This window comes from Mauremys mutica, chromosome 3 (assembly GCF_020497125.1).
Source record: "Mauremys mutica isolate MM-2020 ecotype Southern chromosome 3, ASM2049712v1, whole genome shotgun sequence".
Lineage (NCBI taxonomy): Eukaryota > Metazoa > Chordata > Testudines > Geoemydidae > Mauremys > Mauremys mutica.
In genome coordinates, this window is record NC_059074.1 from 123,993,739 (window position 1) to 124,018,463 (window position 24,725).

Sequence of the window (24,725 nt, forward strand, 5' to 3'; positions counted from 1 at the left end):
GAGTGATGGGTGCTTCAGCAAAATCCTAAAACAGACAAAATCCCAAAGGGAAATAAAGTCAACATTTCTGACCCATATCAGACCTCCAATGTACTCAGATGTAAGACTTCATTTGAGTTTGATGGGAGTTGTACTTTTGGATTGGAGACACAGTGTAGCCCTATGTTGTGTCAAGACTGGATGCCTTTCTGGAAGATATGCATTAGTTAACTACAAGTTATTGGGATCAATACAGGAGTAACCGGATGATATGCTGTAGCCAGTGATATATATGGGAGGTAAGATTAGATGTCATAATGGACCTTTGTTGCCTTAATCTATAAATTCTAGTTTGTAATATTTTTGTACATTTCTTGTGTTCACCCACTTTATTCTAATTCTCTCCCACAAGCACTCGTTACATCACTCTGAACGGAATCTACTAGCCAAAGGAAATAAAAAAGGAGGTTGTGATGGGTTCCCCCATCCAAGATGCCACCTGATATGTGGGGTCTCACTGAGCCCATCCAATCCACCAGCTTGAGCTTCCTCACCCTGTTGATGCTGTGCCAGGCCCTGAAGCCTTCACTCACACACACAGGTAAGGCCACACCCAGCTGTAGACACAGACTGAAGTCAGCTCTGTGTGAGAGGCTTCAGCTCAGAGATTCACCCAGCACTCACATGCGCACCCCCTTTGGGGAGTAAACCCAAAGTAATATTGTATTGCACTGTATAGAAAGTTCTGCACAGCGCAAACTCATAAAAATTTGCCCTCTCCCTCAATGTGAAGAGAGATATGCACAGCTTCTTGCCCCCCCTCCAGATATGAATTGCACAAACTGGGTTATGTTATAAACAAGCAATAAGTTTATTAACTACAAAAGGTCAATTTTAAGTGATTATAAGGGATAGCAAACAGATCAAAGCAGATTACCTTAGTAAAACAAAAACCACAAACTGAGCTTAACACACTAGATAGGCAAGTTATAAACAGAGGTGAAAGTAAGGTCCGGACCGGTATGGCATACCAGGAACAGCCGGTACACCTTGCCGGACTGGACCAGCTTCTCCGGTGGTGATTTAAAGGGCCCAGGGCTCCAGCTACTGCGGGGAGCCCCAAGCCCTTTAAATCCCCACCCAAGCCCGGCTCCATGACTTTCTGGAACCTCCGTGACTTCTGCTGCAGTGGGTGCAGTTGGTCTGGGGGCTGCCCAAACAACCTGGGCAGTTCCTGGGCCAGCTGCACCAACTGCTGCTAGGGCAGTCTTGGGCCACTGCGCCCCATCCCACCCCCCCAGAAGCAGTGGTGGTCTGGGGCTGCTATGCTTCCTGCCCCCCAGAAGCAGCAAGGGTCCCAGGCTGCACGCTGCTGCACGCCATTTTCCAGCACCAGTGGGGGGTCTCAGTCTGCATGCCATTGCCCCCCCCGAGCACCCACAGCACCCCCTGGGTCACCCCCTGCCCCAGAGCACCCAAGATTTAGTCAGGGGTATATAATACAAGTCATGGACAGGTCACGGGCCATGAATTTTTGTTTACTGCCCATGACCTGTCCATGACTTTTACTAAAAATACCCATGACTATAACATAGTCTTAACAATGGATATTGAGGTTGAAGAATTCAATAAAAATAATTTTAATCTCTCAAATGCAAATCCACATATTATATCTGTGACATAGTTTCCACATTGTTCAATATTTTTCCCCTTTATATGGAATGCTGCTTGTCTCAAAATGTCAGGAAGTCAAAGAGAATTCAAATGACATTAGACATGATTTCTGAGCCACTTAAAAAAATCTATATACTCATAAGGTGGCATTTTCCTCCAGAGAAGAGTTTGAACAGACAGCAGCCAGGTGCAACATGTGACACACATATACTAAAAGGCATGTCTTGCTCAGAAGCCGAGTAAATGGATGAACCCAAGATTGGACAGGAAACCTTTTACCAAGAGTTTTGGCTCCTGTCTCTACTGCATACCCAATGAAATTCCATCTCAAAAAGTCAGAGCATTTAGATAATTTATAACAAAACATGAACCCCTCAGGAAATATTGTAGTGTCTAGCTCATTCCTGAAATCCATGTTTCACGTTGTCAACAGTGCGTCCTGATCAGAAAATATAACAATGCATCAGCATCTGTGAAAAATGCCAGAAAATTATTCCCAAGTCAACCTCAAGGGAAAAAGGTGAAATAAGGTTAAAGGTTTTGCTGAAAATGACATCTAGGGGGATCTGAGCCGGAAAACTGAGGCCGAGACTCTGGCCTTCACACATTCCAAAATGGAAAAATGAAAAGAGCAACTATAAAATTAATAATTAACATTAAATTAAAAAGTGGTGTAAGTGAAGGCCAAGGGAGTATTGTTAGTTTATAATTTTTTTTTATTATTTTTGATCTATTACAGAGGCTGAGAATGCTGTGAATACAGAAATAAGCATGTAAATGAAATAATAGGTACTGTGGTTTACTAGTTGTGAAACAGTACATAAACCACCATAAATTATATAATTAATGTAATACTAGATTAAAACCACAAATATTTAAACATATTCCTGGTTACCTAACAACTGTATAAGCAGGAGTCCAAATTATTTGAAAAAATACAGCCCGGGAGCCAAATTCTTATGTCATCATGGGCATGGCTGTAGTGGTTACATGGGGCTTACACTGCCGTAACTGAAACGAGATTCTGACCCTGCAGGTTCAGCTGTAAATCTGAATTACTCAGCTTTTATAAGTCCAAGCAATGACTTTCTGGAGAACTAAGCATTATTTTAGGAATCCTGAAAGGAGACTTTTAGTCCTATTTTCAGAAGGGTAAGGAGAAAACCCTTTGAAAAATTCCCTAACTGTATAGATATGCGTGGTAGGCCATGCTGTCGCCAAATGGCAATAGCTCATTGATAATATAAGGCTACATTGTAGCTTTTAGCCACTGGCCTGAATGAGCTGCAGTGCAACACTGCAGCCCTTCTGTACAGGCTGCACTCCAGGAAAGAGAGTTCCTCCCTGAATGTAATCCTTCCCTGAGCAGCCTTGGGTACAGGCTGCACCAGCCTTATGTCAGATTCTGTCATGGTGCCAGCAAGGTAGTGTAGGAAGAGGGAGCAGAGATGCTGGCCAAAGTATTCTCTTAAAAAGAAACCTGCTGGTACCAGACATGAGTCTACAAGGTGCATTTGGACACTGTGCTCAGTGTGTGCTTTGCTACTTCTCTGAGCAGACACAACATACACCTCTACCCCGATATAATGCGACCCGATATAACACAAATTCGGATATAACGCGGTAAAACAGTGCTCCAGGGGGGCGGGGCTGCACGCTCCAGCGGATCAAAGCAAGTTCGATATAACACGGTTTCACCTATAACGCGGTAAGATTTTTTGGCTCCCGAGGACAGCGTTATATGAGGGTAGAGGTATATGCGCTTTCCGTTGCCAGGTACTACTTGCTGCCACTAGCCAAATACATACAAGCGCAGTGAGGGGGGCCTAGACAGACTTCTTCTCCTGAACACCACATGCCTCTCCATAAGGCCTTTCTCCATGCACTCTTGAGAGCACCATGGAGGAGATTCTGCCTGGCAGCTGAGAACTTATCACTCTTTGCAGGAGATTTTGTGTGTCTATTGCCACCCTTCTCCTACCTGCACCAGTGTGAGCATGAATAGGATGTAGTTCTGAGACGTCATTTGCCAAGTTTTAACTGAAAGCAAATGCAGTTAGAAATAGAATTATTATGGTAATAACAGCAGACCATGAACAAATACACCTCAGTCACTGGAGTGCTTAGCAGCAGTCTTCATTTGCATGGCCGCATGTCTTGCATTCAGGTCTTCAAAAAATCACTCTCAAAAGGTACAAATTTATCTCCAGCCTCATCATTCTTTATAGGTACAAATAATACATTCTACACATTTAGTACAAGTTTTTTCTGGTGGTTGGTAAGGTATCGTCAGCTTGCTGAGGTCAGAAGCCAGGTTGTGTTTTTTGAGTATGATTTTTCAGGAAAGGGATGTATGGGGGTATCTGTATGTTGAAAATGAATGAGAGTTCATTGAGGAGGTGATGAGGCTGAGTGCACTGGATACTGTGATTCTGGAGTGGTAAGGCAGGTGAACGAAGATTAGTTGTGATGTTAATGTTGCCTTTCCTGCCGCCCCCTTGGATTTTTTTTTCTTTTAGTGCATTGATGAGAAATACACTTGAGCAACCTCAGCTCAAAGTTACAGATTTTTCTGGAATGGAATGGCCAAGTGGAATGTTCAATACATTATGAATTCTTTACAATACATGACTGTATGTGCAGATTTATCTGAAATAATAATAGTAAAAAACCCAATTTTGGCATGTACAAAAGCTGGGTTTATTACCACCTAGAGAGCAGATGAGTGGAGAAGTTGACACTGGTTGCAGGGTGACATTTTAGAATGGAAGAAAACCATGTAGCCAATTAAATCTAGCATTTGTATCCTGTAGTGCATTTCCCCTCTAGTGCTTGCTTAACATTCTTTAGACTATGTTCACAGCTGCAGCTTTGATTTGTGCCATTAGTAAACTTTTCTATCCTCAGTACAAAGAAATGTCTAAACTTTCTTCATGGCTAATTCTTTCTAAGGCTTCGTGACTATATGGTGTGATCTTTGGATTGCCAGTGGAACATGAAAATTCCATCCCATTTGTCATTTTCAACCCTAGCCTCATTACTTTACAAGTTTTTTCCTACATTAAATTGTCTAAACTACTTATCATCCTGATCACGCATTTTTCTTGGCCTCTTTGGATTCAGATTTGCTCTTCTTTGGCTCTGGCCAGCCACCCTTGTGTCTTCTACATGTTCCCATCTCCAACCCATTATGTACTATATGGTTGTGAACAAGACAGGGTGCAACACTGATCTCTGTGATATTCCACTTGCAATTTCCCTCCCACCCTACCTATAATCATGGACCATCTCCCTGGCTTCCCACAAACCATTTTCACTTAACAATTTTTCAGTTACAATGCTATATTTATTTTATAGGCATTCCTAGGTCACTCAGCACTGTACTATCAGAATGTGTCATGCTCATTAATGAATTTATCTACTTCAAAAGTGTATTGTGAGGGAAAGCATCATTATCCCCATTTTACATCTTGAGAAATTGAAACAGAAGATGAAGGCAAATTTTCCATAAGCTGATTTTGAGCGCTCAACTTGAGACACATAGGGTCTGATTTTCAGCTCCGCAGCCACAGATCCCACTGACTCCAAACCAGAGTTGCATAGGTGCTAAACACTTCTGAACAATCAGGCCCAGAGTGGTCACTTTAAACAATTATGGACCGAATCATAGAATATCAAGGTTGGAGGGGATCTCAGGAGGTTATCTAGTCCAATCCCCTGCTCAAAGGAGGACCAATCCCCAACTAAATCATTCTAGCCAGGGCTTTGTCAGGCTGGACTTTAAAAACCTCTAAGGAAGGAGATTCCACCACCTCCCTAGGTAACCCATTCCAGTGCTTCACCATCCTCCTAGTGAAAAAGTTTTTCCTAATATCCAACCTAAAACTCCCACACTGCAACTTGAGACCATTACTCCTTGTTCTGTCATCTGCTACCACTGAGAACAGTCTAGACCCATCCTCTTTGGAACCCCCTTTCAGGTAGTTGAAAGCAGCTATCAAATCCTCCCTCATCCTTCTCTTCTGCAGACTAAATAACCCCAGTTCCCTCAGCCTCTCCTTGTAAGTCATGTGCTCCAGTCCCCTAATCATTTTTGTTGCTCTCCGCTGGAATCTTTCCAATTTTTCCACATCCTTCTTGTAGTGTGGGGCCCTGTTGACTGTTGACTCATATCCAGCTTCTTGTCCCCTGTAACCCCTAGGTCCTGTTCTGTAGAACTGCTGCCTAGCCATTCGGTCCCTAGTCTGTAACAATGAATGGGATTTTTCCATCCTAAGTGCAGGACTCTGCACTTGTCCTTGTTGAACCTCATCAGATTTATTTTGGCCCAATCCTCTAATTTGTCTAGGTCCTTCTGTATCCTATCCCTACCCTCCAGCGCATCAACCACTCCTCCCAGTTTAGTGTCATCTGCAAACTTGCTGAGGAAGTTGAGTCACTTCCTCAGCTTCCCATTCCCACAATTAAATCTTTGGGAGAACCAGGAATAGAACCCCAGCCCCAAGCCTTCAAGTCCACCCTTATTCCTCCCTCAAGAAATCTTATGACCAAGATATCTAGTCATCCAACTGGTTAATTCCACTCTTTAAATGTGATTATCTATGCCCTGGTTGAAGATGTGAGGATCTCTATTTCCTTTCCACCCTGTGCTCTCAAAGGTCCCACGTTACAAGTACTAATTTTCTTATTCTGTGTGGTTCTGCTCCCATTGGATCCCACCAATACTACTATCTGACTGGACAATAAAAATTGCTTTTGAGACATGCAATGCCTTCCCCCCCTCCAGAGACCAGGCACATTACTCTCCCAACCATTTGACCAAGAACTGAATCCAGATTGTCAGTCTTTCAGTATAGTTAAGAGTTCCAAATTGGCCTCCACTGGTTATTTATTTTTGGAAAATCCAGAGTAATAATTAGGAAAGTTGATGCAACAGAGGAAAGGTGTACATTAGCTATGACCACTCAGTGAGCGGACTTTTATTTAAAATAGATGCAAGAATACTTAAGAGATAAAACCTTAAGTACCTGGCTGCGAACAGTTGAAATCATTTGCATAAGGAAGTAAGAAGATTAGACTAGATAAATGTTTTGAAAAGAGCTTTGCAAAAGAAGTGCAGTAGACCATGCAATGTGTGCTGATATTCTAAGGTACTTTATGGAAGGATTTGAGGGTGAGCGTATATATTGATGTACCTGCTGGAAAGGAAGCTATTTCAACTTGAAGAGCACCATGCAGTAAAGTAGGCATCTGCAAATCCAGTCCAGCTTGTTATTAACAGTAAATTGTTACCCTCAGAGAGACGTCCATATAAAATGAATTGTCAGATGTCATAGTCCTGGCTGACCTCTTGTCAAGAATGCTTGCCAGGCAGCTCCGCTTGGACCCATGTGCTGGATCCATGTGCTTCTAAGCTCCCCTGGGTTTGGGCAGGCTCCAGTCAGAGTCTCTGGCTCTGGCATCTCGGGCACATTCTCCAGCTGGTACCACTTCTAGGGAATGAGTCCAGCTGCCCTGGTCCCCAGGACCATTGCTGACCCCAGAGGTCTACAGCCTCACACAACCCTCCAGAGCTCTACCCTTAGTGGTACTCCAGTTTAGAGTTTATCCCTTGAGGGATACATGATAGTTGAAGTAACACACACACACCCCTTTGCAAAGGGATTTCTAAACCAAATATGCTTTACGCATACACAAAACACAAGAGATATACAGATCTAGGCAAAATAATAAACACCTGTATGCAATTTCCTCCCTCAGAGTCCTCACCACTTTTGACTGTTCTTTGAGTTTTGGTCATTGCTTTCCAGGGTCCCAGATCCCCTTTCCTGGATCCCACTATGCCTTCCTTCGTCCTGCTCAGTCTTGCCTTCTTCTGTGTGTTAGAGAATCAGTTACTGAGAGCAGACTTTTCCCTTTAAAAACGTCCAGTGCCCTCCATCATGTGACCCTCCTGGTAAGCCTCAATCCCCCTCCATCAGGTGATCAAGGTCCCCCATCAGGTGATCTGTTGCTTAGTTACCACCTAACTGAAGTCAAGGCTAGATAAAGTGGTTCTGCAAAGTCATTTATATCATGGACATGGTAAAAAGAAGGAAAATATGAGCACTCAATTAGCACAAAAATCAAGATGTTGACAACAAAATGAATCAAAGAACAAAAAGACATGAAGAGAAGAAATTCTTCAGATGTCTATATACCAATGTGAGGAGCCTGGGTAACAAACAAGAGGAACTGGAATTACTCATTTATGAGCATAAATTCGATCTAGTTGGTGGACGAGTCATATGATTGGAATGTTAAACGTAATGGCTATAACCTATTTGGGAAGGAATGTAATCCCATGCCCTGGATGTCCATAGTCTCTGATTGCCAGAAGTTGGGAGGATGACAGAATGGATGCCTGTTCTGTTCATTCCCTCTGAAGCACCTGCCGTTGACCACTGTTGGAAGACAGAATACTAGGCTAGATGGACCATTGGTCTGACCCAGTATGACCATTCTTATGTTCTTAAGGACTGCATGACTATAATTGTATTATATCCTCCTCTCTGGTTCTCTTTTCTGTTGCTGGTCATCTATTTCAGAAAACAGTCCCCTTTGCAGCAGACTCCTAAGCTCACTGCTCTGTAGAAAAGACAATGTGAACATCTGGATCATCCTCCACAGATGTTTGTGTTGTCTTTTCTACAGAGCACTGCTGGGGTCTCAGGCCAGTCAAAGAATCTCTGATAGAGCAGCTCCAGGGCTTGCGAGGGGCCAGAATTAGTGTGGCGGCATATAGGTTCTACACGGAAGTCGCTGGATTCCTGGGAGATACACCAAGTTCAGGATAAGCCTATTCTGTAGAGAAGCTCCCCCACTCTTCCTCTAATTCCTTCTACAAGCCCCACTTCCAACCTCTGATGGAACAACCTGGGAAGAACTCTATGAGGTGATCCTCGCATAGGTTTCTTCCCCCCAAAATTGCACCAACAGACTACTCTGAAGGAGAGGCCCATCCAGACCTGCAGTATTCCTACCTATAAATATATTTTTTGAGAATCAGACTTTATTTGCTTGAGTAAAGTGGGATCTATAAACACTAGGAATTCTCCATATCTGTCCCATGTTTCTAAGTAAGGGCCTTTTGATGATCAAGTGAGTTACTAACAGCATTCTATGAGTTGATAAAAAACATACTAAAAATGCAAATTTTTTTGGCATTGATTTTGATGTTGTCAGTTATAGGTAATATACCTATCCCATAGGGCTGGAAGGGACCTTGAAAGGTAATTGAGTCCAGTCCCCTGCCTTCACAGGAGGACCTACTATTGTCCCTGACAGATTTTTGCCTTCAGTCCCTAAATGGCCCCCTCAAGAACTGAACTCACAACCCCTGGGTTTAGCAGACCAATGCTCAAACCACTGAGCTATCCGTCCTAAGTGTTGGTATAAGCCCAATAAATATAGCTCATTGTATTGTTTTAGCTGAAGTTGCTTTGCAAACTGCAGAAAAGAGCAGGCATTAAGGTGCTAAACTTGGTTTGCACTGCAGTAGTAACAAATTAAAAATGGCATACTGTTACATCAAGCAATGTGCAGTGGTGCCAACTGATTTATGAGGTCAGGAGTGAAAGAATTTATCACCTGGCATTATCGCTGCCCAGATTTAATGCCTGCTCTGTCATCAATGCACAAAAAAATTATAGGAGTAGAGAAAGGTCTTTTCCAAAGACAAGGGCTGTTTACAAAAGAGCTTTCCTCTCTAAGACACCATAATAAAATAACAGTCTCAATGTCCTAAATCTTGCAGCATGCTGTGCAATCTTTATGGTGGTGACTTTTGTCTCCAGACAAATATTTTTAAATTTGTTGTCAAATGATGAGAAAGATTGTCATGTCGAACCTATAAAGCCCTGGACAGACCAGCATCTTCCCTCTCTCTGGGCAACAAAGAATTAATGGCAGATTGAGTTCCTTTGTTGGAGTTCAGAAGAACATGTTCAGCATTCACACAGCCTCCTTTCAAAAGCAAATACTCTGAAAGAATTGAAAATTACTTTGAGTCCAATTTAAGAAGGCATGGGATGAAAGAGGAATAAGGGTAGTTCTGACTCACTAGAAACCTCATCCTGCAAAAGAAGAGTTAAGCAGACTTTTAGATATATAGTTTAGGGCTAAAAAGAGCTGCTAAACTATACCTCAGAAGTGGCTGCATTTCAGTGGCAGATGAATAGAGCCATGTCTGTACAATTTGTTGAAAGCCTTGAAATCTCTCTGGATGAGAAGTGCTGAGTCAAAGTCTCACTATCGCAGAGTGTCCCTTTGTGGCATGACAAAATATTTCAGCTGCTCTGCCCTTTTCATCCCCTTCAGGTATAGGACTTCAGGTATAGGATGGTGGTGACTTGGCCTTCCAGCATGGTCACACTGTAGTTCTACCCATTCCAGGATATCAGTGTCCAAAACCAGTAATGTGCAACAAAATAATTGCAATCAACACAACATCTTCTGCCCTTCCTGGGCCCCTCTTCAGTCTCGCTCTTCTTCCAGAGCAACAGCTCTAGGGCATCTTCCTGGAGTCCTTCAGCCAAACCCCAACAACAGCAACTCCACCCATCTTGGGCTTGAGACTTTAATCCAATTTAGGTTCTCCTCAGTTCTCCAATCTTCTACAGAAAGCTGACTCACAGGGCTGCTCCTCTGGAGTGTTGCTCCTTTTTTGAGTTCCATGACAGGAGTTAATGCCACTCCTGTAGCCTTCCTACAATTCTCTCTCTGCCTGGCTCCTATCAGGCCCCTCCCACAGAGTGGGAACTCCAGACCCCTCCCCTCCTTGGTCTCCATCCTCCAACTGCTCTGAACTACTTCCTTTTAACTCCTTCCTGAGCCTGATATACACTTCAGGTGTAACAAGGTGGTGCTAACAGAGGTCTCAGGCTTCAGTTAACCCCTTCTCAGCCAGTGTGGGTTTTATACATCACATGCCATTTTAAACAAAGAGGTTTATTATTATTATTATAATGATTCTATTAAGGCAGCCAGTTGGGCATGGTGGTGAACCCCTGTAAACCCACCTACTTGAGAAGCTGAGGCTGGAGGATTGCTCAGGGGTTCTAGGCTATGGCATGCTATGCCGATCAGGTTCTGGTGCCACTAACAGCCTAGCTAGTGGGTGGCTGAGGAAGCAACTAGAACAACACAAATGATGTGTTGTGATTGGCACTCCCCCTGTGAGGGCTGATGGACCAACCGATAAAGGTGATTAAGGCATCTAATGGAATGTAAAGAGAGCCACAAAAAGGAATGTAATGAGGAGATTATAGTAGATTCCATCAATTGTACTATTTTCGAGACTTATTCTAGAGTGATTCAGGTTTCTTCCACTTTCATGGCACCTAGACACTCAAAATTACAGAAGTTCTACCTCTTTGTTCTGTGACAAGCAATTTTTGCCCCATCCACTATTTGGGGTCCATGAATTTCATTGCTGGGAACAGCTCTGGTGAATTCACATAAAGAACAAGAAGGTTAAAGGTTCTAGCAATTTTATAAAATTCTGATGATAAATTCTTAATCTTTTCTGGATTATAATTACTTTTGTTTATATTACTCGACATACGGATAGGCCTAACCAGACCTGCATTGCTAAGCCATAGGTCAGCTCATGATTTAAGTACTTACCTTTAAGCATAGGCTTAAATCTCATTAATTTTAAGCACATGCTTAAATTAAACTGAAGTGTTGTGCTCCACAGGGATGAATTTAAGTACATACGGATATGCGATGCTGAATCGGACCTAAATACTTCCAAACTTTGTGGAAGTCCACATGTAGATCTGAACACTGCTATTAGCCATTCTATAAGGAGTCAAAACAAACCCTCCAATCTGAACACACACAAACTTTGGGGGGGAAAAATCAGCTCAGGTTTTAGCCCTGCTCTAATTACAGATAATACAGACATACTGAAGCACAGCCAATTGCAAACACCCACAGCTGTCTATCACTGTACAGTCATCCATCTGAAAATAATAATTTGAATTTATTTTTAATTAAAAACTATTCAAAAATATTAAGGACCTGAATATAGAGACTTTCTTTTCATTATTTTAAGCAACAACATACCAAAGGCATGCCCTACTTGAAGCTACACTTGTGTAGTCCAGACTTTGGAACATAAATGATACTATGGTCCAAGAGAACATCATTTGATAATATGTTAAAACCTAATTGTCATCTTATTCTTTGCACTCAAGGAACAAATCACAGTCAGTATTTTACATGGGAGATTATACTGCTCTTATGTGCAGTATGAACTGGAGCTTAAACAGCTTCACAGGCACTAAGGCAGTTACAGAAAATGAAAAAAAAATACCCATGTGTTTCATTTAATTGATTTTTCTTTTAATATGTGGTTGCCGTCATTAGCCAAATTCTGCACCGACTTTACATCTCACACACACCCGGTGATGGCATCGGGTTTACATCACCACAGAATTGGGTCCCTTCCCTGTATCATTATGGAAAGCTTGTGGAAAATTCTGATGCATGTGGAGCCCCCGTGGTCACCCCCGTGCCTAGGAGCCAGAGGGAGATGCCAGCAGCTTTCCAGGAGCCATACAGAGCTGGGCAGGTAGCCTGCCTGACCTCCTGCGGGCAGCCAACCGGACTTTTAACGGCCCGGTCAGCAGTGGTCACTGGGGCTGCAAGGGTCCCTTTTCGACTGGGTGTTCTGGTTGAAAACCAGATGCCTGGCAACCCTAGTTATAGGAGATATCCTGAGGCTGCCCTGAAAGATGCTTGTCTTTGGTGAACTAAAACAATGTATTCTACTCATGGCTCCCTATCCCAAGATGTTTGTGATTTGTCTAGTACTTTGTGTCTGTTGTCTGCAGCACATGGATTCATTACACACTTCCTAGGTCAGAATACGAATACGAAGCTGTTTTAACAGTGCATGGCAACACTAGGTCATACTAGGTCTGGAAAGGAAAAATGATACCAGATCCAAATGAAATTGTTGAGTATTTAGAGCCAAATGGTTGCACTGAACCACTGAGGCTATGTCTACACTATGAGGTAGGGGTGATTCCCCTGCTTGTGTAAATATACTCACGCGAGCTGTCATTGAGCTAGTGTATGTATAAATGGCAGTGTAGCTCTGGTAGCATGAGTAGCAGCTGTGGAGGTGTGGCTGAGCCTACAAACCTACCTCATACTGGTGGGTATGTACTTGGCATGGCTCAGCCACACCTGTGCTGTTACCTCCTCTTTATACTCACACTAGCTTGATGAGAGGCAGGCAGTGTGGAGCCCCATTGGTCCAAAGGGAGTTTGGGGAGGCTCATTTGCTCCCTCAGAGGCCCCAATGTTTCAGGTACTGTGCAGGCTGCATCAGTCTTCAGCAAGGTGCAGCTTGACCCCCTCCCTCAGTGCTTGTGCCCAGCTCTGCCATTATAGCTGGGCCTTGTATAGGGAATGTAAAGAGATGAAGAGGCTCTTTGTGCTTTCCTACGTGCACCTGTCTAAAGGACGATCAGATCCTGTCTCTGATGTAGAGAGAATGTAATGACCCAAACTGGAATTTGCCCACAACAGTGCAGTAGACAGCCCAGCCCAGGGGCAGCTCCAGGCATCAGCGCGCCAAGCGCGTGCCTGGGGCGGCAAGCCACGGGGGGCGCTCTGCCAGTCGCCACGAGGGCAGCAGGCAGGCTGCCTTCGGCGACATGCCTGCGGAGGGTCCGCTGGTCCTGCGGCTTCGGTGGACCTCCCGCAGGCATCTCGCCGAATCTGCAGGACCGGGGACCTCCCGCAGGCAAGCCGCCGAAGGCAGCCTGCCTGCCGTGCTTGGCGCGGCAGAATACCTAGAGCCGCCCCTGGTCCAGCCATTGCAATAAGTGCCACATTTCCTAACATAGCTGGTTTACGAAGGAGAGGGGGATACATTACAATAATCATGCCATGTTTTGCAGTCCTTACTCATCTTCCTTAATAAAGCAAAACTCCCAGTGATTTTCACTTACCCAGGTCCTTGGTTTAAACAACCTAAGAGTACAATGCCAAAGAGTACATGCTGAGGTATTAGTTAAATACTGACAAACGATTGCCAGCTACTGAATACGCTATTAATATTTGAGTATATGCATAGAGTTGTATATAAATATAGATAGATAAAATGTGTGTATCTCTGACTAAATATAAATACACATGTAACTGAGACATGATTGCTCATGCCCCTAGTGCATGTAGCAAACCAAACTCCCACGTAGTCTGATTAAAAAAAAAAGAAGAAGAAGAAGGAAGTGTCTTGTAGTGATTAGTGGCCAGTTTGTATTGCTATACAATATTCTAGGTATACTTGGTCCTGTCACTATTCAAGGGGCTGGATTTGGTTATTTTCAAGGTCCCTTCCAGCACTACATTTCTATGATACTATGACATGCATACGTTTGGAATGTTACTGTGGTCTCCTGAGGTGCTCTAACTCATTTAGTCCCAGTAAGAGTAAGGTCCATTAACTTCACGCTATTGGGTATATTTACAGCTAGAAAAAGGTTTCAAGGAGCAAGTTAATCTAAGAGCCTATTTTTTTTCATCTCACTACTGAACATTTTATCAGACTTCTGTTACTGTGCATACTACACCTTTAGTTATTTTCAGATTTCTTTAAGAAGTCCCAGGAGGACCAGAAGTCACACCACCATACAAATATGACTGTATTTGAATAATTTATTTCTAACTGCTGCATTTTAGAACATTTCTCCACATTGTTTTTTCTAAGTGCAAGATTACTAGTCTGAAAAGGTCTGCGAGAAATCCTTTATTAACCACCTTCCAAATATTCTGAAGCCACAGCAAAATGAAAAGTTGTGTGTAATAGATACATTTGTTTTGAAAACAAGAAAAAGTAGTATATGAAAAGGACTGAATGCACAGGAGGTTAGTAATGGGTTACAGAACTATTCACATTTAGGTCACTGGCTCATTTATAGCCTTGATTGGTACAGTATAAAATTGTTAACATTAACATGTTGATGGTTATCTGGCAATGCTACATGAAGCAAAGAGGTGGTTTCAGTCCATTTCTTGTGTCCTCATCACTGCAATTCACATAGAATCATAGAAATGCAGAGCAGGAAAGGATCTTGAGAGGCCTTTAAGTCCAGCCCCCTGAACTGAGGCAAGACGAAGTAAACCTAGACCATCCCCAACAGGTGACTGTCCAACCTGTTCTTAAAAACTTCCAGTGATGAGGATTCAACAACCTCCCTTGGAAGCCTATTCCAGAACTTAACTACCTTTATAGTTAGAAAGCCTTTCCTAATATCTAAGAAATCTCCCTTGCTGCAGATTAAACCCATTACTTCTTGTCGTACCTTTGGTGGACATGAAGAACAATCCTCTTTATAACAGTGCTTAAGGTATTTGAAGACTGGTATCAGGTCCCCCCGCTCAGTCTTCTTTTTTCAAGATGAAACATGCCCAGCTTTTATACCTTTCCTCATAAGTCAGTGTAGCGGGATGGTCGCCTGCTCTGGCCCTGGAAGGGTGAAAGCAGCCCTGGAGAGGGCTGCAGCAGGGTAAAAGGGACTAAGAAGGACTGGTAAACTGAGTAGGTAGCTGACCACAGCTGTGGCCAGCTTAATCAGGGGCCAGCTGGCCCTTATAAGAGGGTTGGGACCAGAAACCAGAGACAGACTCTCTCTAGCTTTGAGAGGGAGGGACCTGGCTGTAGGGAGTTGAGAGATGGTACCTGGAGTGAAGCAGGGCTGGGGGAAGGCCAAGGGAGCTGGGGAGCTCCAGCCTGGAAACCTCCCAGGCTGTGGCCTAGTGGAAGGCCAATTAGGTACTGGAGTTGCAGAGGGCAGCCCACAGGTAGGCAGAGGCAGCAGGTCCAAACCCTGCTTGCCTATGATGAGTGGCTTTTACACTGCAGTCTGCCCCAGTGAGTGGGGGCTAGATGGTGACTGGCAGTAGCCCATGACTGAAGCAAGGTGGTGATAGAGGGTTGGGGGTTCCCCTGGGTGGGGAGACCCTGAGACTTCAGGGGTATTGCCAGGGGGCAGCACCCCAAAGACAAGGGACACTGGGTCCTGGGAGGGACATGGGGGGGGCAGCGGCAGCAGGACACCAGCCTGCAGAGGGTGCTCCGGAGGTTGGAAATGCTAATTCCGACCAGCAGGAGGTGCTGCAGGGGTGAGTCCTGCCCCGTTACAGTCAGGTTTTCTTAATTTATCATTTTTGTTGCTCTCCTCTGGACTCTAATTTGTCCAAATCTTTCCTTAAGTGTGTCTAGTTTCCAGAACTAGACACACTACTCCAGCTGAGGCCTTTCCAGTGCAGAATAGAGCAGGACAATTACCTCCCATGTCTTGCATACAACATTCCTGTTAATATACCCCAGAATAATATTAGTCTTTTTTGCAATTGCATCACATTGTTGACTCTCATTAGATTTGTGATCCACTATAACTCTTTGATCCTCTTCTGTAATACTATTGCCTATCCAGTTAATCCCCATTTTGTAATTTTGCATTTGGTTATATTCCCTTCCTAAGTGTAGTATTTTGCACTTGTCTTTATTTAATTTCATCTTGTTGATTTCAGACCAGTTGTTTAATTTGTCAATGTCCATTTGAATTCTAATCCTGTCCTCCAAAGTGTTTCTAACCCCTGACAGCTTTGTGTCATCTGAAAAAATAAGCATGTTGTCCACTCTATTATCCAACTCATTAATTAAAATATTGAATTACCCTGGACTTAGGACTAAGCCTTGCTGGACTCCACTAAATACATCCTCTCAGCTAGACAGTGAACCACTGATAACTACTCTTTGAATACAGTCTTTCAACCAGTTCTGCACACACCTGTGATGGAGGACACTTACTCCCAGTGCTGCCTAGTGGTTGGGCGAAGGTGTGGCAGCTTGTCTTCCTTCTAGGTGTTCCCCTACAGCGGTCTGTCCTTTCAGTGACTTAACACTACAGCTAGGTCACACTTTCAAGTCCACCCCTTTGTGGGGTAAATGTGAGTCCAGCAATCAGGAAGTCTTCAGAATTCAACAAGAGATTCAGGGCTTCCTCCTGGGGTTGGGGTCTTGTGGTCGGACACTTTTACCAAGAGGGTATTCCCCCAACTAGGCTCCCTGCCAATGGATAGACTCCGTTTTCCCTCTTGAGGGGATGGCAGGGGAGCCTGGGCCCAACCCCTCCACTGGGGTCTGATCCAGGGTTCAATGGTAGGCAGTTAAGTCCTGTGCCCTGGGGTGCTAAGAAGCTGCCTCCCATGACCATATCATACCAGTCCCTTCTACTTCCACAGAGTAAAGTAAATAACTAAAACACAAAGATACAGCCTCTACCTTCAGAAAGCCACGGGTTCCTCCTTTGTAGGCTTGGTCATGTCCCCATAGCAAGGCCTTAGAGCAAGAGCTCCTGTGGTGCTCCTTCTCAGCAGCTCAGAGAGCAGGACATCTCACTGCCATTGTCTGCCTGCCAATGAGCTACTCAGTTTCCCTTTCTAAGCTCCTCCTCCAGCCTGTGCAGGCTTTGTAGGTGGAATGGGATGGGGAGGCCTCCTTAAGCATCTCCTTAACCCCTTCCTCTTCAATGTGGGGTTTGTATACCCCATCACATCACCTTAGAATAATTTAATCTAGACCACATTTACCTAGTTTGCTTAAGAGAATGCCATATAGGACTGTGACACAACCCTTATTAAAATCAAGATATATCATGTCTACTGCTTCCCACCTATCCATTAGGCCAATAACTTTGTCAAAAGAGGGAAATCAGGTTGGCTGGGCATGATTTGTTCTTAAGGAATTGCCAACATGGATTTGTCATTACCCTACTTTCCTCTAAGTCAGTGGTTCCCAAACTTTAACAATCTGTGAACCCCTTTCACTAAAATGTCAAGTCTCGTGAACCCCCTCCTGAAAATGAATATTTCCAGTGATTTTCTACTTTACCTGAGTATAAATTATAAAAACAGTGATCCTGGAAATACAAAATTTGTTTTTATGACATGCTTATTACACACTATTTCACACCTCAACTTCCAGAAGAGGGCCTCATCCTCCCTGATTGAACTAACCTTGTTATCTCTAGACTGGTTCTTGCCTGCATATCTATACTTGCCTCTGGAAGTTTCCATGACATGCATCTGACGAAGTGGGTATTCACCCACAAAAGCTTATGCTCCAAGACTTCTGTTAGTCTATAATGTGCCACAGGACTCTTTGTCGCTTTTTACAGATCCAGACTAACACGGCTACCCCTCTGATACTTGACACTATTTATTATTTATTTATTATTACAGTATTTTTATTATATTATGAAAATGGCAACACTCTCTTCCAAGATCTCACTTTTGTAGCTTGTATCACTTTGAATAAGCCTGTTATAAGACAAGGCTCCTATGTTTCATCAACGAGTATCAGATGTGAAACAGCATGAAGGTATTTAAGAAGCCAACTCAAAGAGTTCCTCCTACACAAGCATTCAGGTCTTGAGCAGTCCAGACAAACAACGCACATTACAACAAAGCTTAAACTTGTTCTTCATAATTTAAAAACAATACTAGCGGCCTATTTAATTTTAAAAACAGGAAAAGATATCCATCTCCTTTTCCATTTCTTCTAAGGAATCTTGAAGTTTAAATCTCCTCAGTGTGGTAGATGTGCTTGCTTTGATCTGCTTAGCTCTTGGAAGTCCAGGGGCTCCGGGCTGCTGGCCCCATGCTGGCTGGGGTCCTTAGGGACAGCTCTGTCTGCCATTAGGGAATTTTTTCCCAGGAACCCCCTGTAACATTTTGCAAACTCCAGGGGTTCATGAACCCTAGTTTGGGAACCACTGCGCTAAGTGCTTACAAATGGATGTTTAAGAGTTTGTGCCAATCTTTAAAAGATACTGGAACTATGTCCCTTACTTAATCTCAGCAAGGGAGAGAATGGTTATGGTGGCTGAACTGTTTTTTTCACACCTAAAGGTCTTCCTGCTAGGTAGGGGAGAGGGTTGTGGGGGAACCTGGCACTGTCTTTTCTTCTGCTATTCATGTTCTGTATTGAAACAAGGAACTTCAGTCTCATAGCTGCCAATATGACCCTGTAGACGTGCAAACTCACCCCTGGGGCGCCTCCTGCTGGTCTCTCAGGGAATTAGCTCAATTCAGCTCCAGAGCACCCTCTGCAGGCTGGTGATCCACCTGTCCTCTGGCCCCGTGTCCCTCCCAGGACCCGGTGCCCTTTTACCTGGGGTGCTGCTCCCTAGCAGTAATCCCCTCAGTCTTAGGGTCTCCCCTCCCCAGGGAACCCCCACCCACTATTCCCACCTCACTTCAGTATACGGCTACTGCCAGTCATTGTCTAGTCCCACGCCCTGGGGAAGACTGCAGTATCAGCCTACTCATCACTGGCAAGGAGGGTTTGGACCTTCTGCCTTGGCCTACCCCTGGGCTGCCCTCTGCAACCCACAGTACCTTTTGGCCCAATGCTAGGCCGCAGCCTGGGGCTTTCCAGGCTGGAGCTCCCCAGCTCCTCAGCCTGTTCCCCGCCCTGCTCCACCCAGGTACTTTGTCTCTAGCTCCCTGTAGCCAGGCCCTTCTCCCTCTACAAGCAGAGGGAGACTGTTTGTGCTTCTGGCTCACAGCCTCTTATAGGGGCCAGCTGGGCCTGATTGGGACATGGCCACAGCTGAGCCTACTTTCCCCAATCAGCCCAGCCTAAAAGCTGCTTTCTCCAGCCACAGCCCCCTCCCAGGGCTGTTTTTAACCCTTCAGGGCAGGAGCGAGAGTCCACCCCGCTACAGACCCCTTTTAATGGACTCTGAACTTATTTTACACAGGTGACATGACAAGAAGAACACCACATGCTGCAATGGCAGTTTGTAGAGAACGATAACGAAGTAAAGAAGTTGTATGGGAAAGATAAGAGAGAATGGCTTGACAAAAAAAACAAGCAAGAGAAGCCAAAGAAACATCAGTGAGAAGTGACTCAAAGAAATTATTCCAGGTGTGTAAGCAATTATCACAATTTCAGAGTCACAGTGGTATCATAAAAGCGGAAGATGGAAGATTCTTAACAACGGAAGCAGAACAAAAGGAATTATGGTGACACTGTTTTAATGAAGTGCTCAGTCAACCTGAGCCAACAATCGCAATCAATGGATGTGAAGAAGGTGATAAAGAAAGCAGAAATAGAGGAAGTCATTAAGCTGCTAAAATAGCAAAGCACGTGGTCAAGATAAGATCACTGCTAAAACGCTTGAAGGTGGGGAGGAAGTGGTAGAACATTAAATACATAAACTTTGCAATATAGTTTGGGAGAAATAATTTTTCCCTGAGGAGTGGAAGAAAGGTGTGATCTCTAAATTACATTGCTCTACAGCCAAAATGCTTCTGAAATAAATGTAGTCAAACTTTACTAATTCTGGGTCACTGAGAACGAAAATGATGCTTAACATGGTTGATTGGCTCTAGTTTTCAAGATATGCTATTGGGTCAGTATATACGACCCTTGACTTGGGAATAGCGGAGGATAAGTGAGTTATAAAGGGAAGGGATCTCAATTTAAACCAGAAATGACTAAAATACATCTTTGACTGGATCTATGAATAAATCTATGACTGGGTTTGGACAGTACTTGCTTTTTAGGCAAAACAATGAATGATGCAATCTGAAGCTGGTATTGCGTCATACATGATATGAATTGCATCATGTTATTCCTAGAAGTCATGGATGACGCAATCATAACGAAGCTTACATCACTTCTGCTGAACAAATTGCCCTATATCAGCTCTAGAAATCATACAGTGTCGTGCTCTCTTATTTGTCAGTGTTTGATTTTGCAAAGGGACACATTTCTGTTTAGCCAAAGTGAGCAGAGATGCCTCGTACTTGTGTGAACAGTGCAGATAACTTCTGCTATGTTTGTGGTGAAGTGACTTTTGCATCACAAAAGCACAGTATAACCCCTATGGTTAAGAAAGCCTCTCACCTTTCTTTTGGCTGCAAAATTGGAGATCAGGACAACAGGTGGGCCCCACACATATGCTGCAACACTTGTGCAACAAATCTTCGCCAGTGGTTGAACAGGAAAAGGAAATCTATGCCTTTTGCAGTGCCAATGATTTGGAGAGAGCCAACAGATCATACCAGCAATTGTTACTTCTGCATGGTGCCTCCAGTTGGGAAATGTGTGTCAAAGAAGAAAAAGTGGACTGTGCATTATCCAAACATTCCATCAGCTATACGCCCAGTACCCCACGGAGAAGGACTGCCGGTTCCTGATGCACCAGAATCATTCTCACTTGAGTCAGACGAGGAAGAGGAAGAGGATGAAACTTCTGGTCCTGAACCATCAATGTCACAGGACCCACATTTTCTCCCATCCTCCTCCTCTGAACCACACTTCATAACACAAGGTGAACTGAATGACCTTGTCAGGGATTTGGAACTACCCAAGAGTAAGGCAGAGCTGTTGGGCTCCAGACTACAGCAGTGGAATCTCCTGGCAGGTGATGTTAGGGTTTCCATGTTCCGTGACCGTCAAAAGGATCTTGTCCCATTCTTCTTCATGGAAGGTGATCTTGTAGCCTGCAACAACATCGATGGTGTGATGGCAGCCCTCAACATTGTTCACGATCCAGATGAGTGGAGACTGTTCATTGATTCATCGAAGACAAGTCTTAAAGCTGTTTTACTGCATAATGGCAATGTTTTGCCATCAGTTCCAGTTGGTCATGCAGTCCATATGAAGGAAACCTATGACAACATGAAACAACTTTTGAGGTGCATAAACTATGACCAACGTCAGTGGCAGCTTTGTGGTGATTTGAAGGTTGTTGCTCTCTTGCTTCGTCTGCAGACTGGATACACAAAGTACTGCTGTTTTCTCTGCGAATGGGATAGTCGTGCAAGAGATTCCCACTACATCAAGAAAGATTGGCCGCTCCGACAGTCATTGGAGCCTGGGAGGAAAAGTGTTCAGCATCCACCACTTGTTGAATCAAGGAAGATTTTGTTACCACCCTTACACATCAAGCTGGGTCTGATGAAGAACTTTGTCAAGGCCATTGACAAAACACAAGCAGCTTTCAAGTATTTCTTCGAGATGATGCATTTGACCATGCACTGCATGGCAAGGAAAAGATGGCATGGAAAGCCTTCCAGTTAGTGGCAATAAATTTTCTTGGAAACAACAAGGCAGACAACTACAGGTTGTTGGTGGAAAACCTCCTCAATGCATACAAAAGCCTTGGTTGCAACATGTCACTAAAGATACATTTTTTGCACTCTCATCTAGATTTTTTTCCATCGAACTGCGGAGCAGTGAGCGACGAGCACAGCGAGCGATTTCACCAGGACATTGCAACAATGGAGAAACGCTATCAGGGCAAATGGAGCCCATCAATGCTTGCAGACTATTGCTGGACAGTGACAAGAGATGCTCCATTTAATGAATACAAGAGACAAGCCAAGAAGCGCCGAATAGACACTGAATAGGACTAAACTATGTACATAATAGTTTTTTGCCTTTTGTTTCATAATAAATTTTATTTATGTAACCCTTTTGCTGATTTTTAAAGTGTTACATAAACAGGACAGGTGAAATATTATCATGTAAAACAACCATAAACACATGAAAAGACCTAGGTTTACAATTTATGATTAAAACTCTACTATCTACACAATATACATAGACATCAAATGTAAAAACTTACATAAGTTAGAAACAGTAGGCAATCAGTTGTTTTAATTGTCATATTTGAATTCAGCACATCAAAATACATAATAAATACCACATTTTATCTTGAAGCAGACGACTTCTCAAAAATTGTAGACCAATGTTACCAAAGAAACTCTATACTAAGCAAGCAGGCTTTAGACTTCAAAGATCGTGTATACATCACATCTTTACTCTGCGTCAATTGACTGAGGAAAGATTACCAATGAAGATTTGAACTTTATACATTTCATCAAAGCTTTTAACTGCATTAATAGAGTGTTGCTATGGAAGATCTTGTAACAACATGGGCTTCCTAGAAAGATAGTGTCACTGATTCAGATGCTGTATGAAGGTTGAAAAATGCTGTTTAAGAACAGAAAGTGGAAAGACTAACTGGTTTGATATCATCATTGAAGTACAACTGGGATGCATTTTTTCTCTACTGCATTGCGATAGATTATGTGATACAAAAATAACATCAAAGGGAAATACAGGAATTATGTGGAGTAGAAAAAAACATCAAGATCTCAACTTTGCAGAGGACATTGTTCTGGTGGACACAGATGATACTATGAAAAACGCCACTATCAACGTCAAAGGTGAGGCTGCCAAAGTAGGATCAAGAATCAGCCAAAAGAAAATGAAAGTCATGATTGTTGAAAAAGGAGTCAGCACTCATGGTGCATATGTGGCCGATAGTAAAGAATATGGCATGCTTAGCGAGTTTGTATATCTTGGAAGCACAATTGGTGCTGATGGCCAACTCCATAAAGTGGTGCAAGCAAAAATTGGAAAGGCAAGTGGAGCCTTTTTGAGACTGGCAAATATCAGGAAAAATAAGGAGACTCACATAAGAACCAAGATAAAATTATACACAATGCCATTTGTGATACCTACATTGTTCTATGTTTCTGAAACTTGGCAAATGCTAGAAACCCACAACAGGAAATGTAATGCATTCTATCAGAGTTGCTTGTGAAGAATATTTGGTATCAGTTTTACAAAGGGCTGGCCAGCAGACTGCACAGACAATGATTCACGAAAGAAGACAGTTGTTTGGACATGTATGGATATCATAAAAAAAAACTGTATTCCTAGACAAGCCCTTGACTGGAAACCACCATCTGGAAGAAGAAAAGGAGGAGGACACCAGATGACATTTAAGAAAACCATTGAGAAAGATGCTGCTGTCATGGAAACAGACTATAACAGAGCAAAAATGTGGCATTAGACAGAGGTGGAAAGACAGGGTTGCCTTGTGTGTCACAAGGCACACAAGCATCTAATAAAAAATAGTAAATAAACTTACTTTCCAAAAGGAAAAATATTTTTTACAGAAGGGGAAAAAATGTACTTATCCCAAGTGTAAAGTTAAGAGGAATATCCATTCTTATTTCTCATGTTTAAAGGATGGATACATGCTGTAAATTACCCTTTTTAAACTCAATAGAGAAGTCTTACCAATGATTTTTTGAATGGATAGGTAAAGGATCATATGTAGGACAAGAAGGTAATAGTACCATTCTTCATTCCCCTGTTGCAATCACATCCAGAATACTGCATGTTGCTCAGTCTCTACTGCTTAGGGACCATATAGGAAAAAAAGATTAAAGCAATAAAAATATATTAGGAAGAATACAATATAGAAGGAGAGAAAAATGTGATGCCCTTTAAAAGACTAATAAAAATAAACAACTAAAATAATTAGCAATTAGAGGGGTATCAATTTGAAAAAGGAATTAAAATTTATGACTTATGACAATACAAAATGTTTTTGAAACTGCATTTGCAGGAAAAAGAAAAGGTTTAAATAATGATATTCTATTACCTGGATTACTGGGACAGAACAGGGATTGTTTTTCAATATACTGTAGTCATTAGGCTCAGAGCCAATGGACAGCTGGTAGCAAAAACCCTCTAGAACTCCAGAGGCATTTAAGTCTGTTACATATTTTCAAGTTTGTTTGGTGGTTTAGTCAACCCATAGCTGAATATATTTTAGAAAGTCTTATAACATATGACTGCAGGATGGCATCATTGTACGGTGGCTGAACATTCTTTAAGCTTTTTTTCTTTTGCCAAGTGCATCTTCTGCTTCTGTGCATTTTATCACCCAGCAGTATCCTCCCATATTCAGCACAGCACAAGTAATGAAATGAACAATGTCCTTCAGGACTGAAGCTTATGTGCATTCACTAATTAGCTTCCAAGGCTCCCCATCCTGAGGGAAGCTGGAGGTTGGCCTGGGAGTTAATGGCTTGGAGATGAAATTCATATTAATGTGTATGCAATGTATTTAATATGTATTTCCCTGTATGTTCAAGGAAAAGTTCCAAAGCGATTCTCTCTGTTACTAATAGTG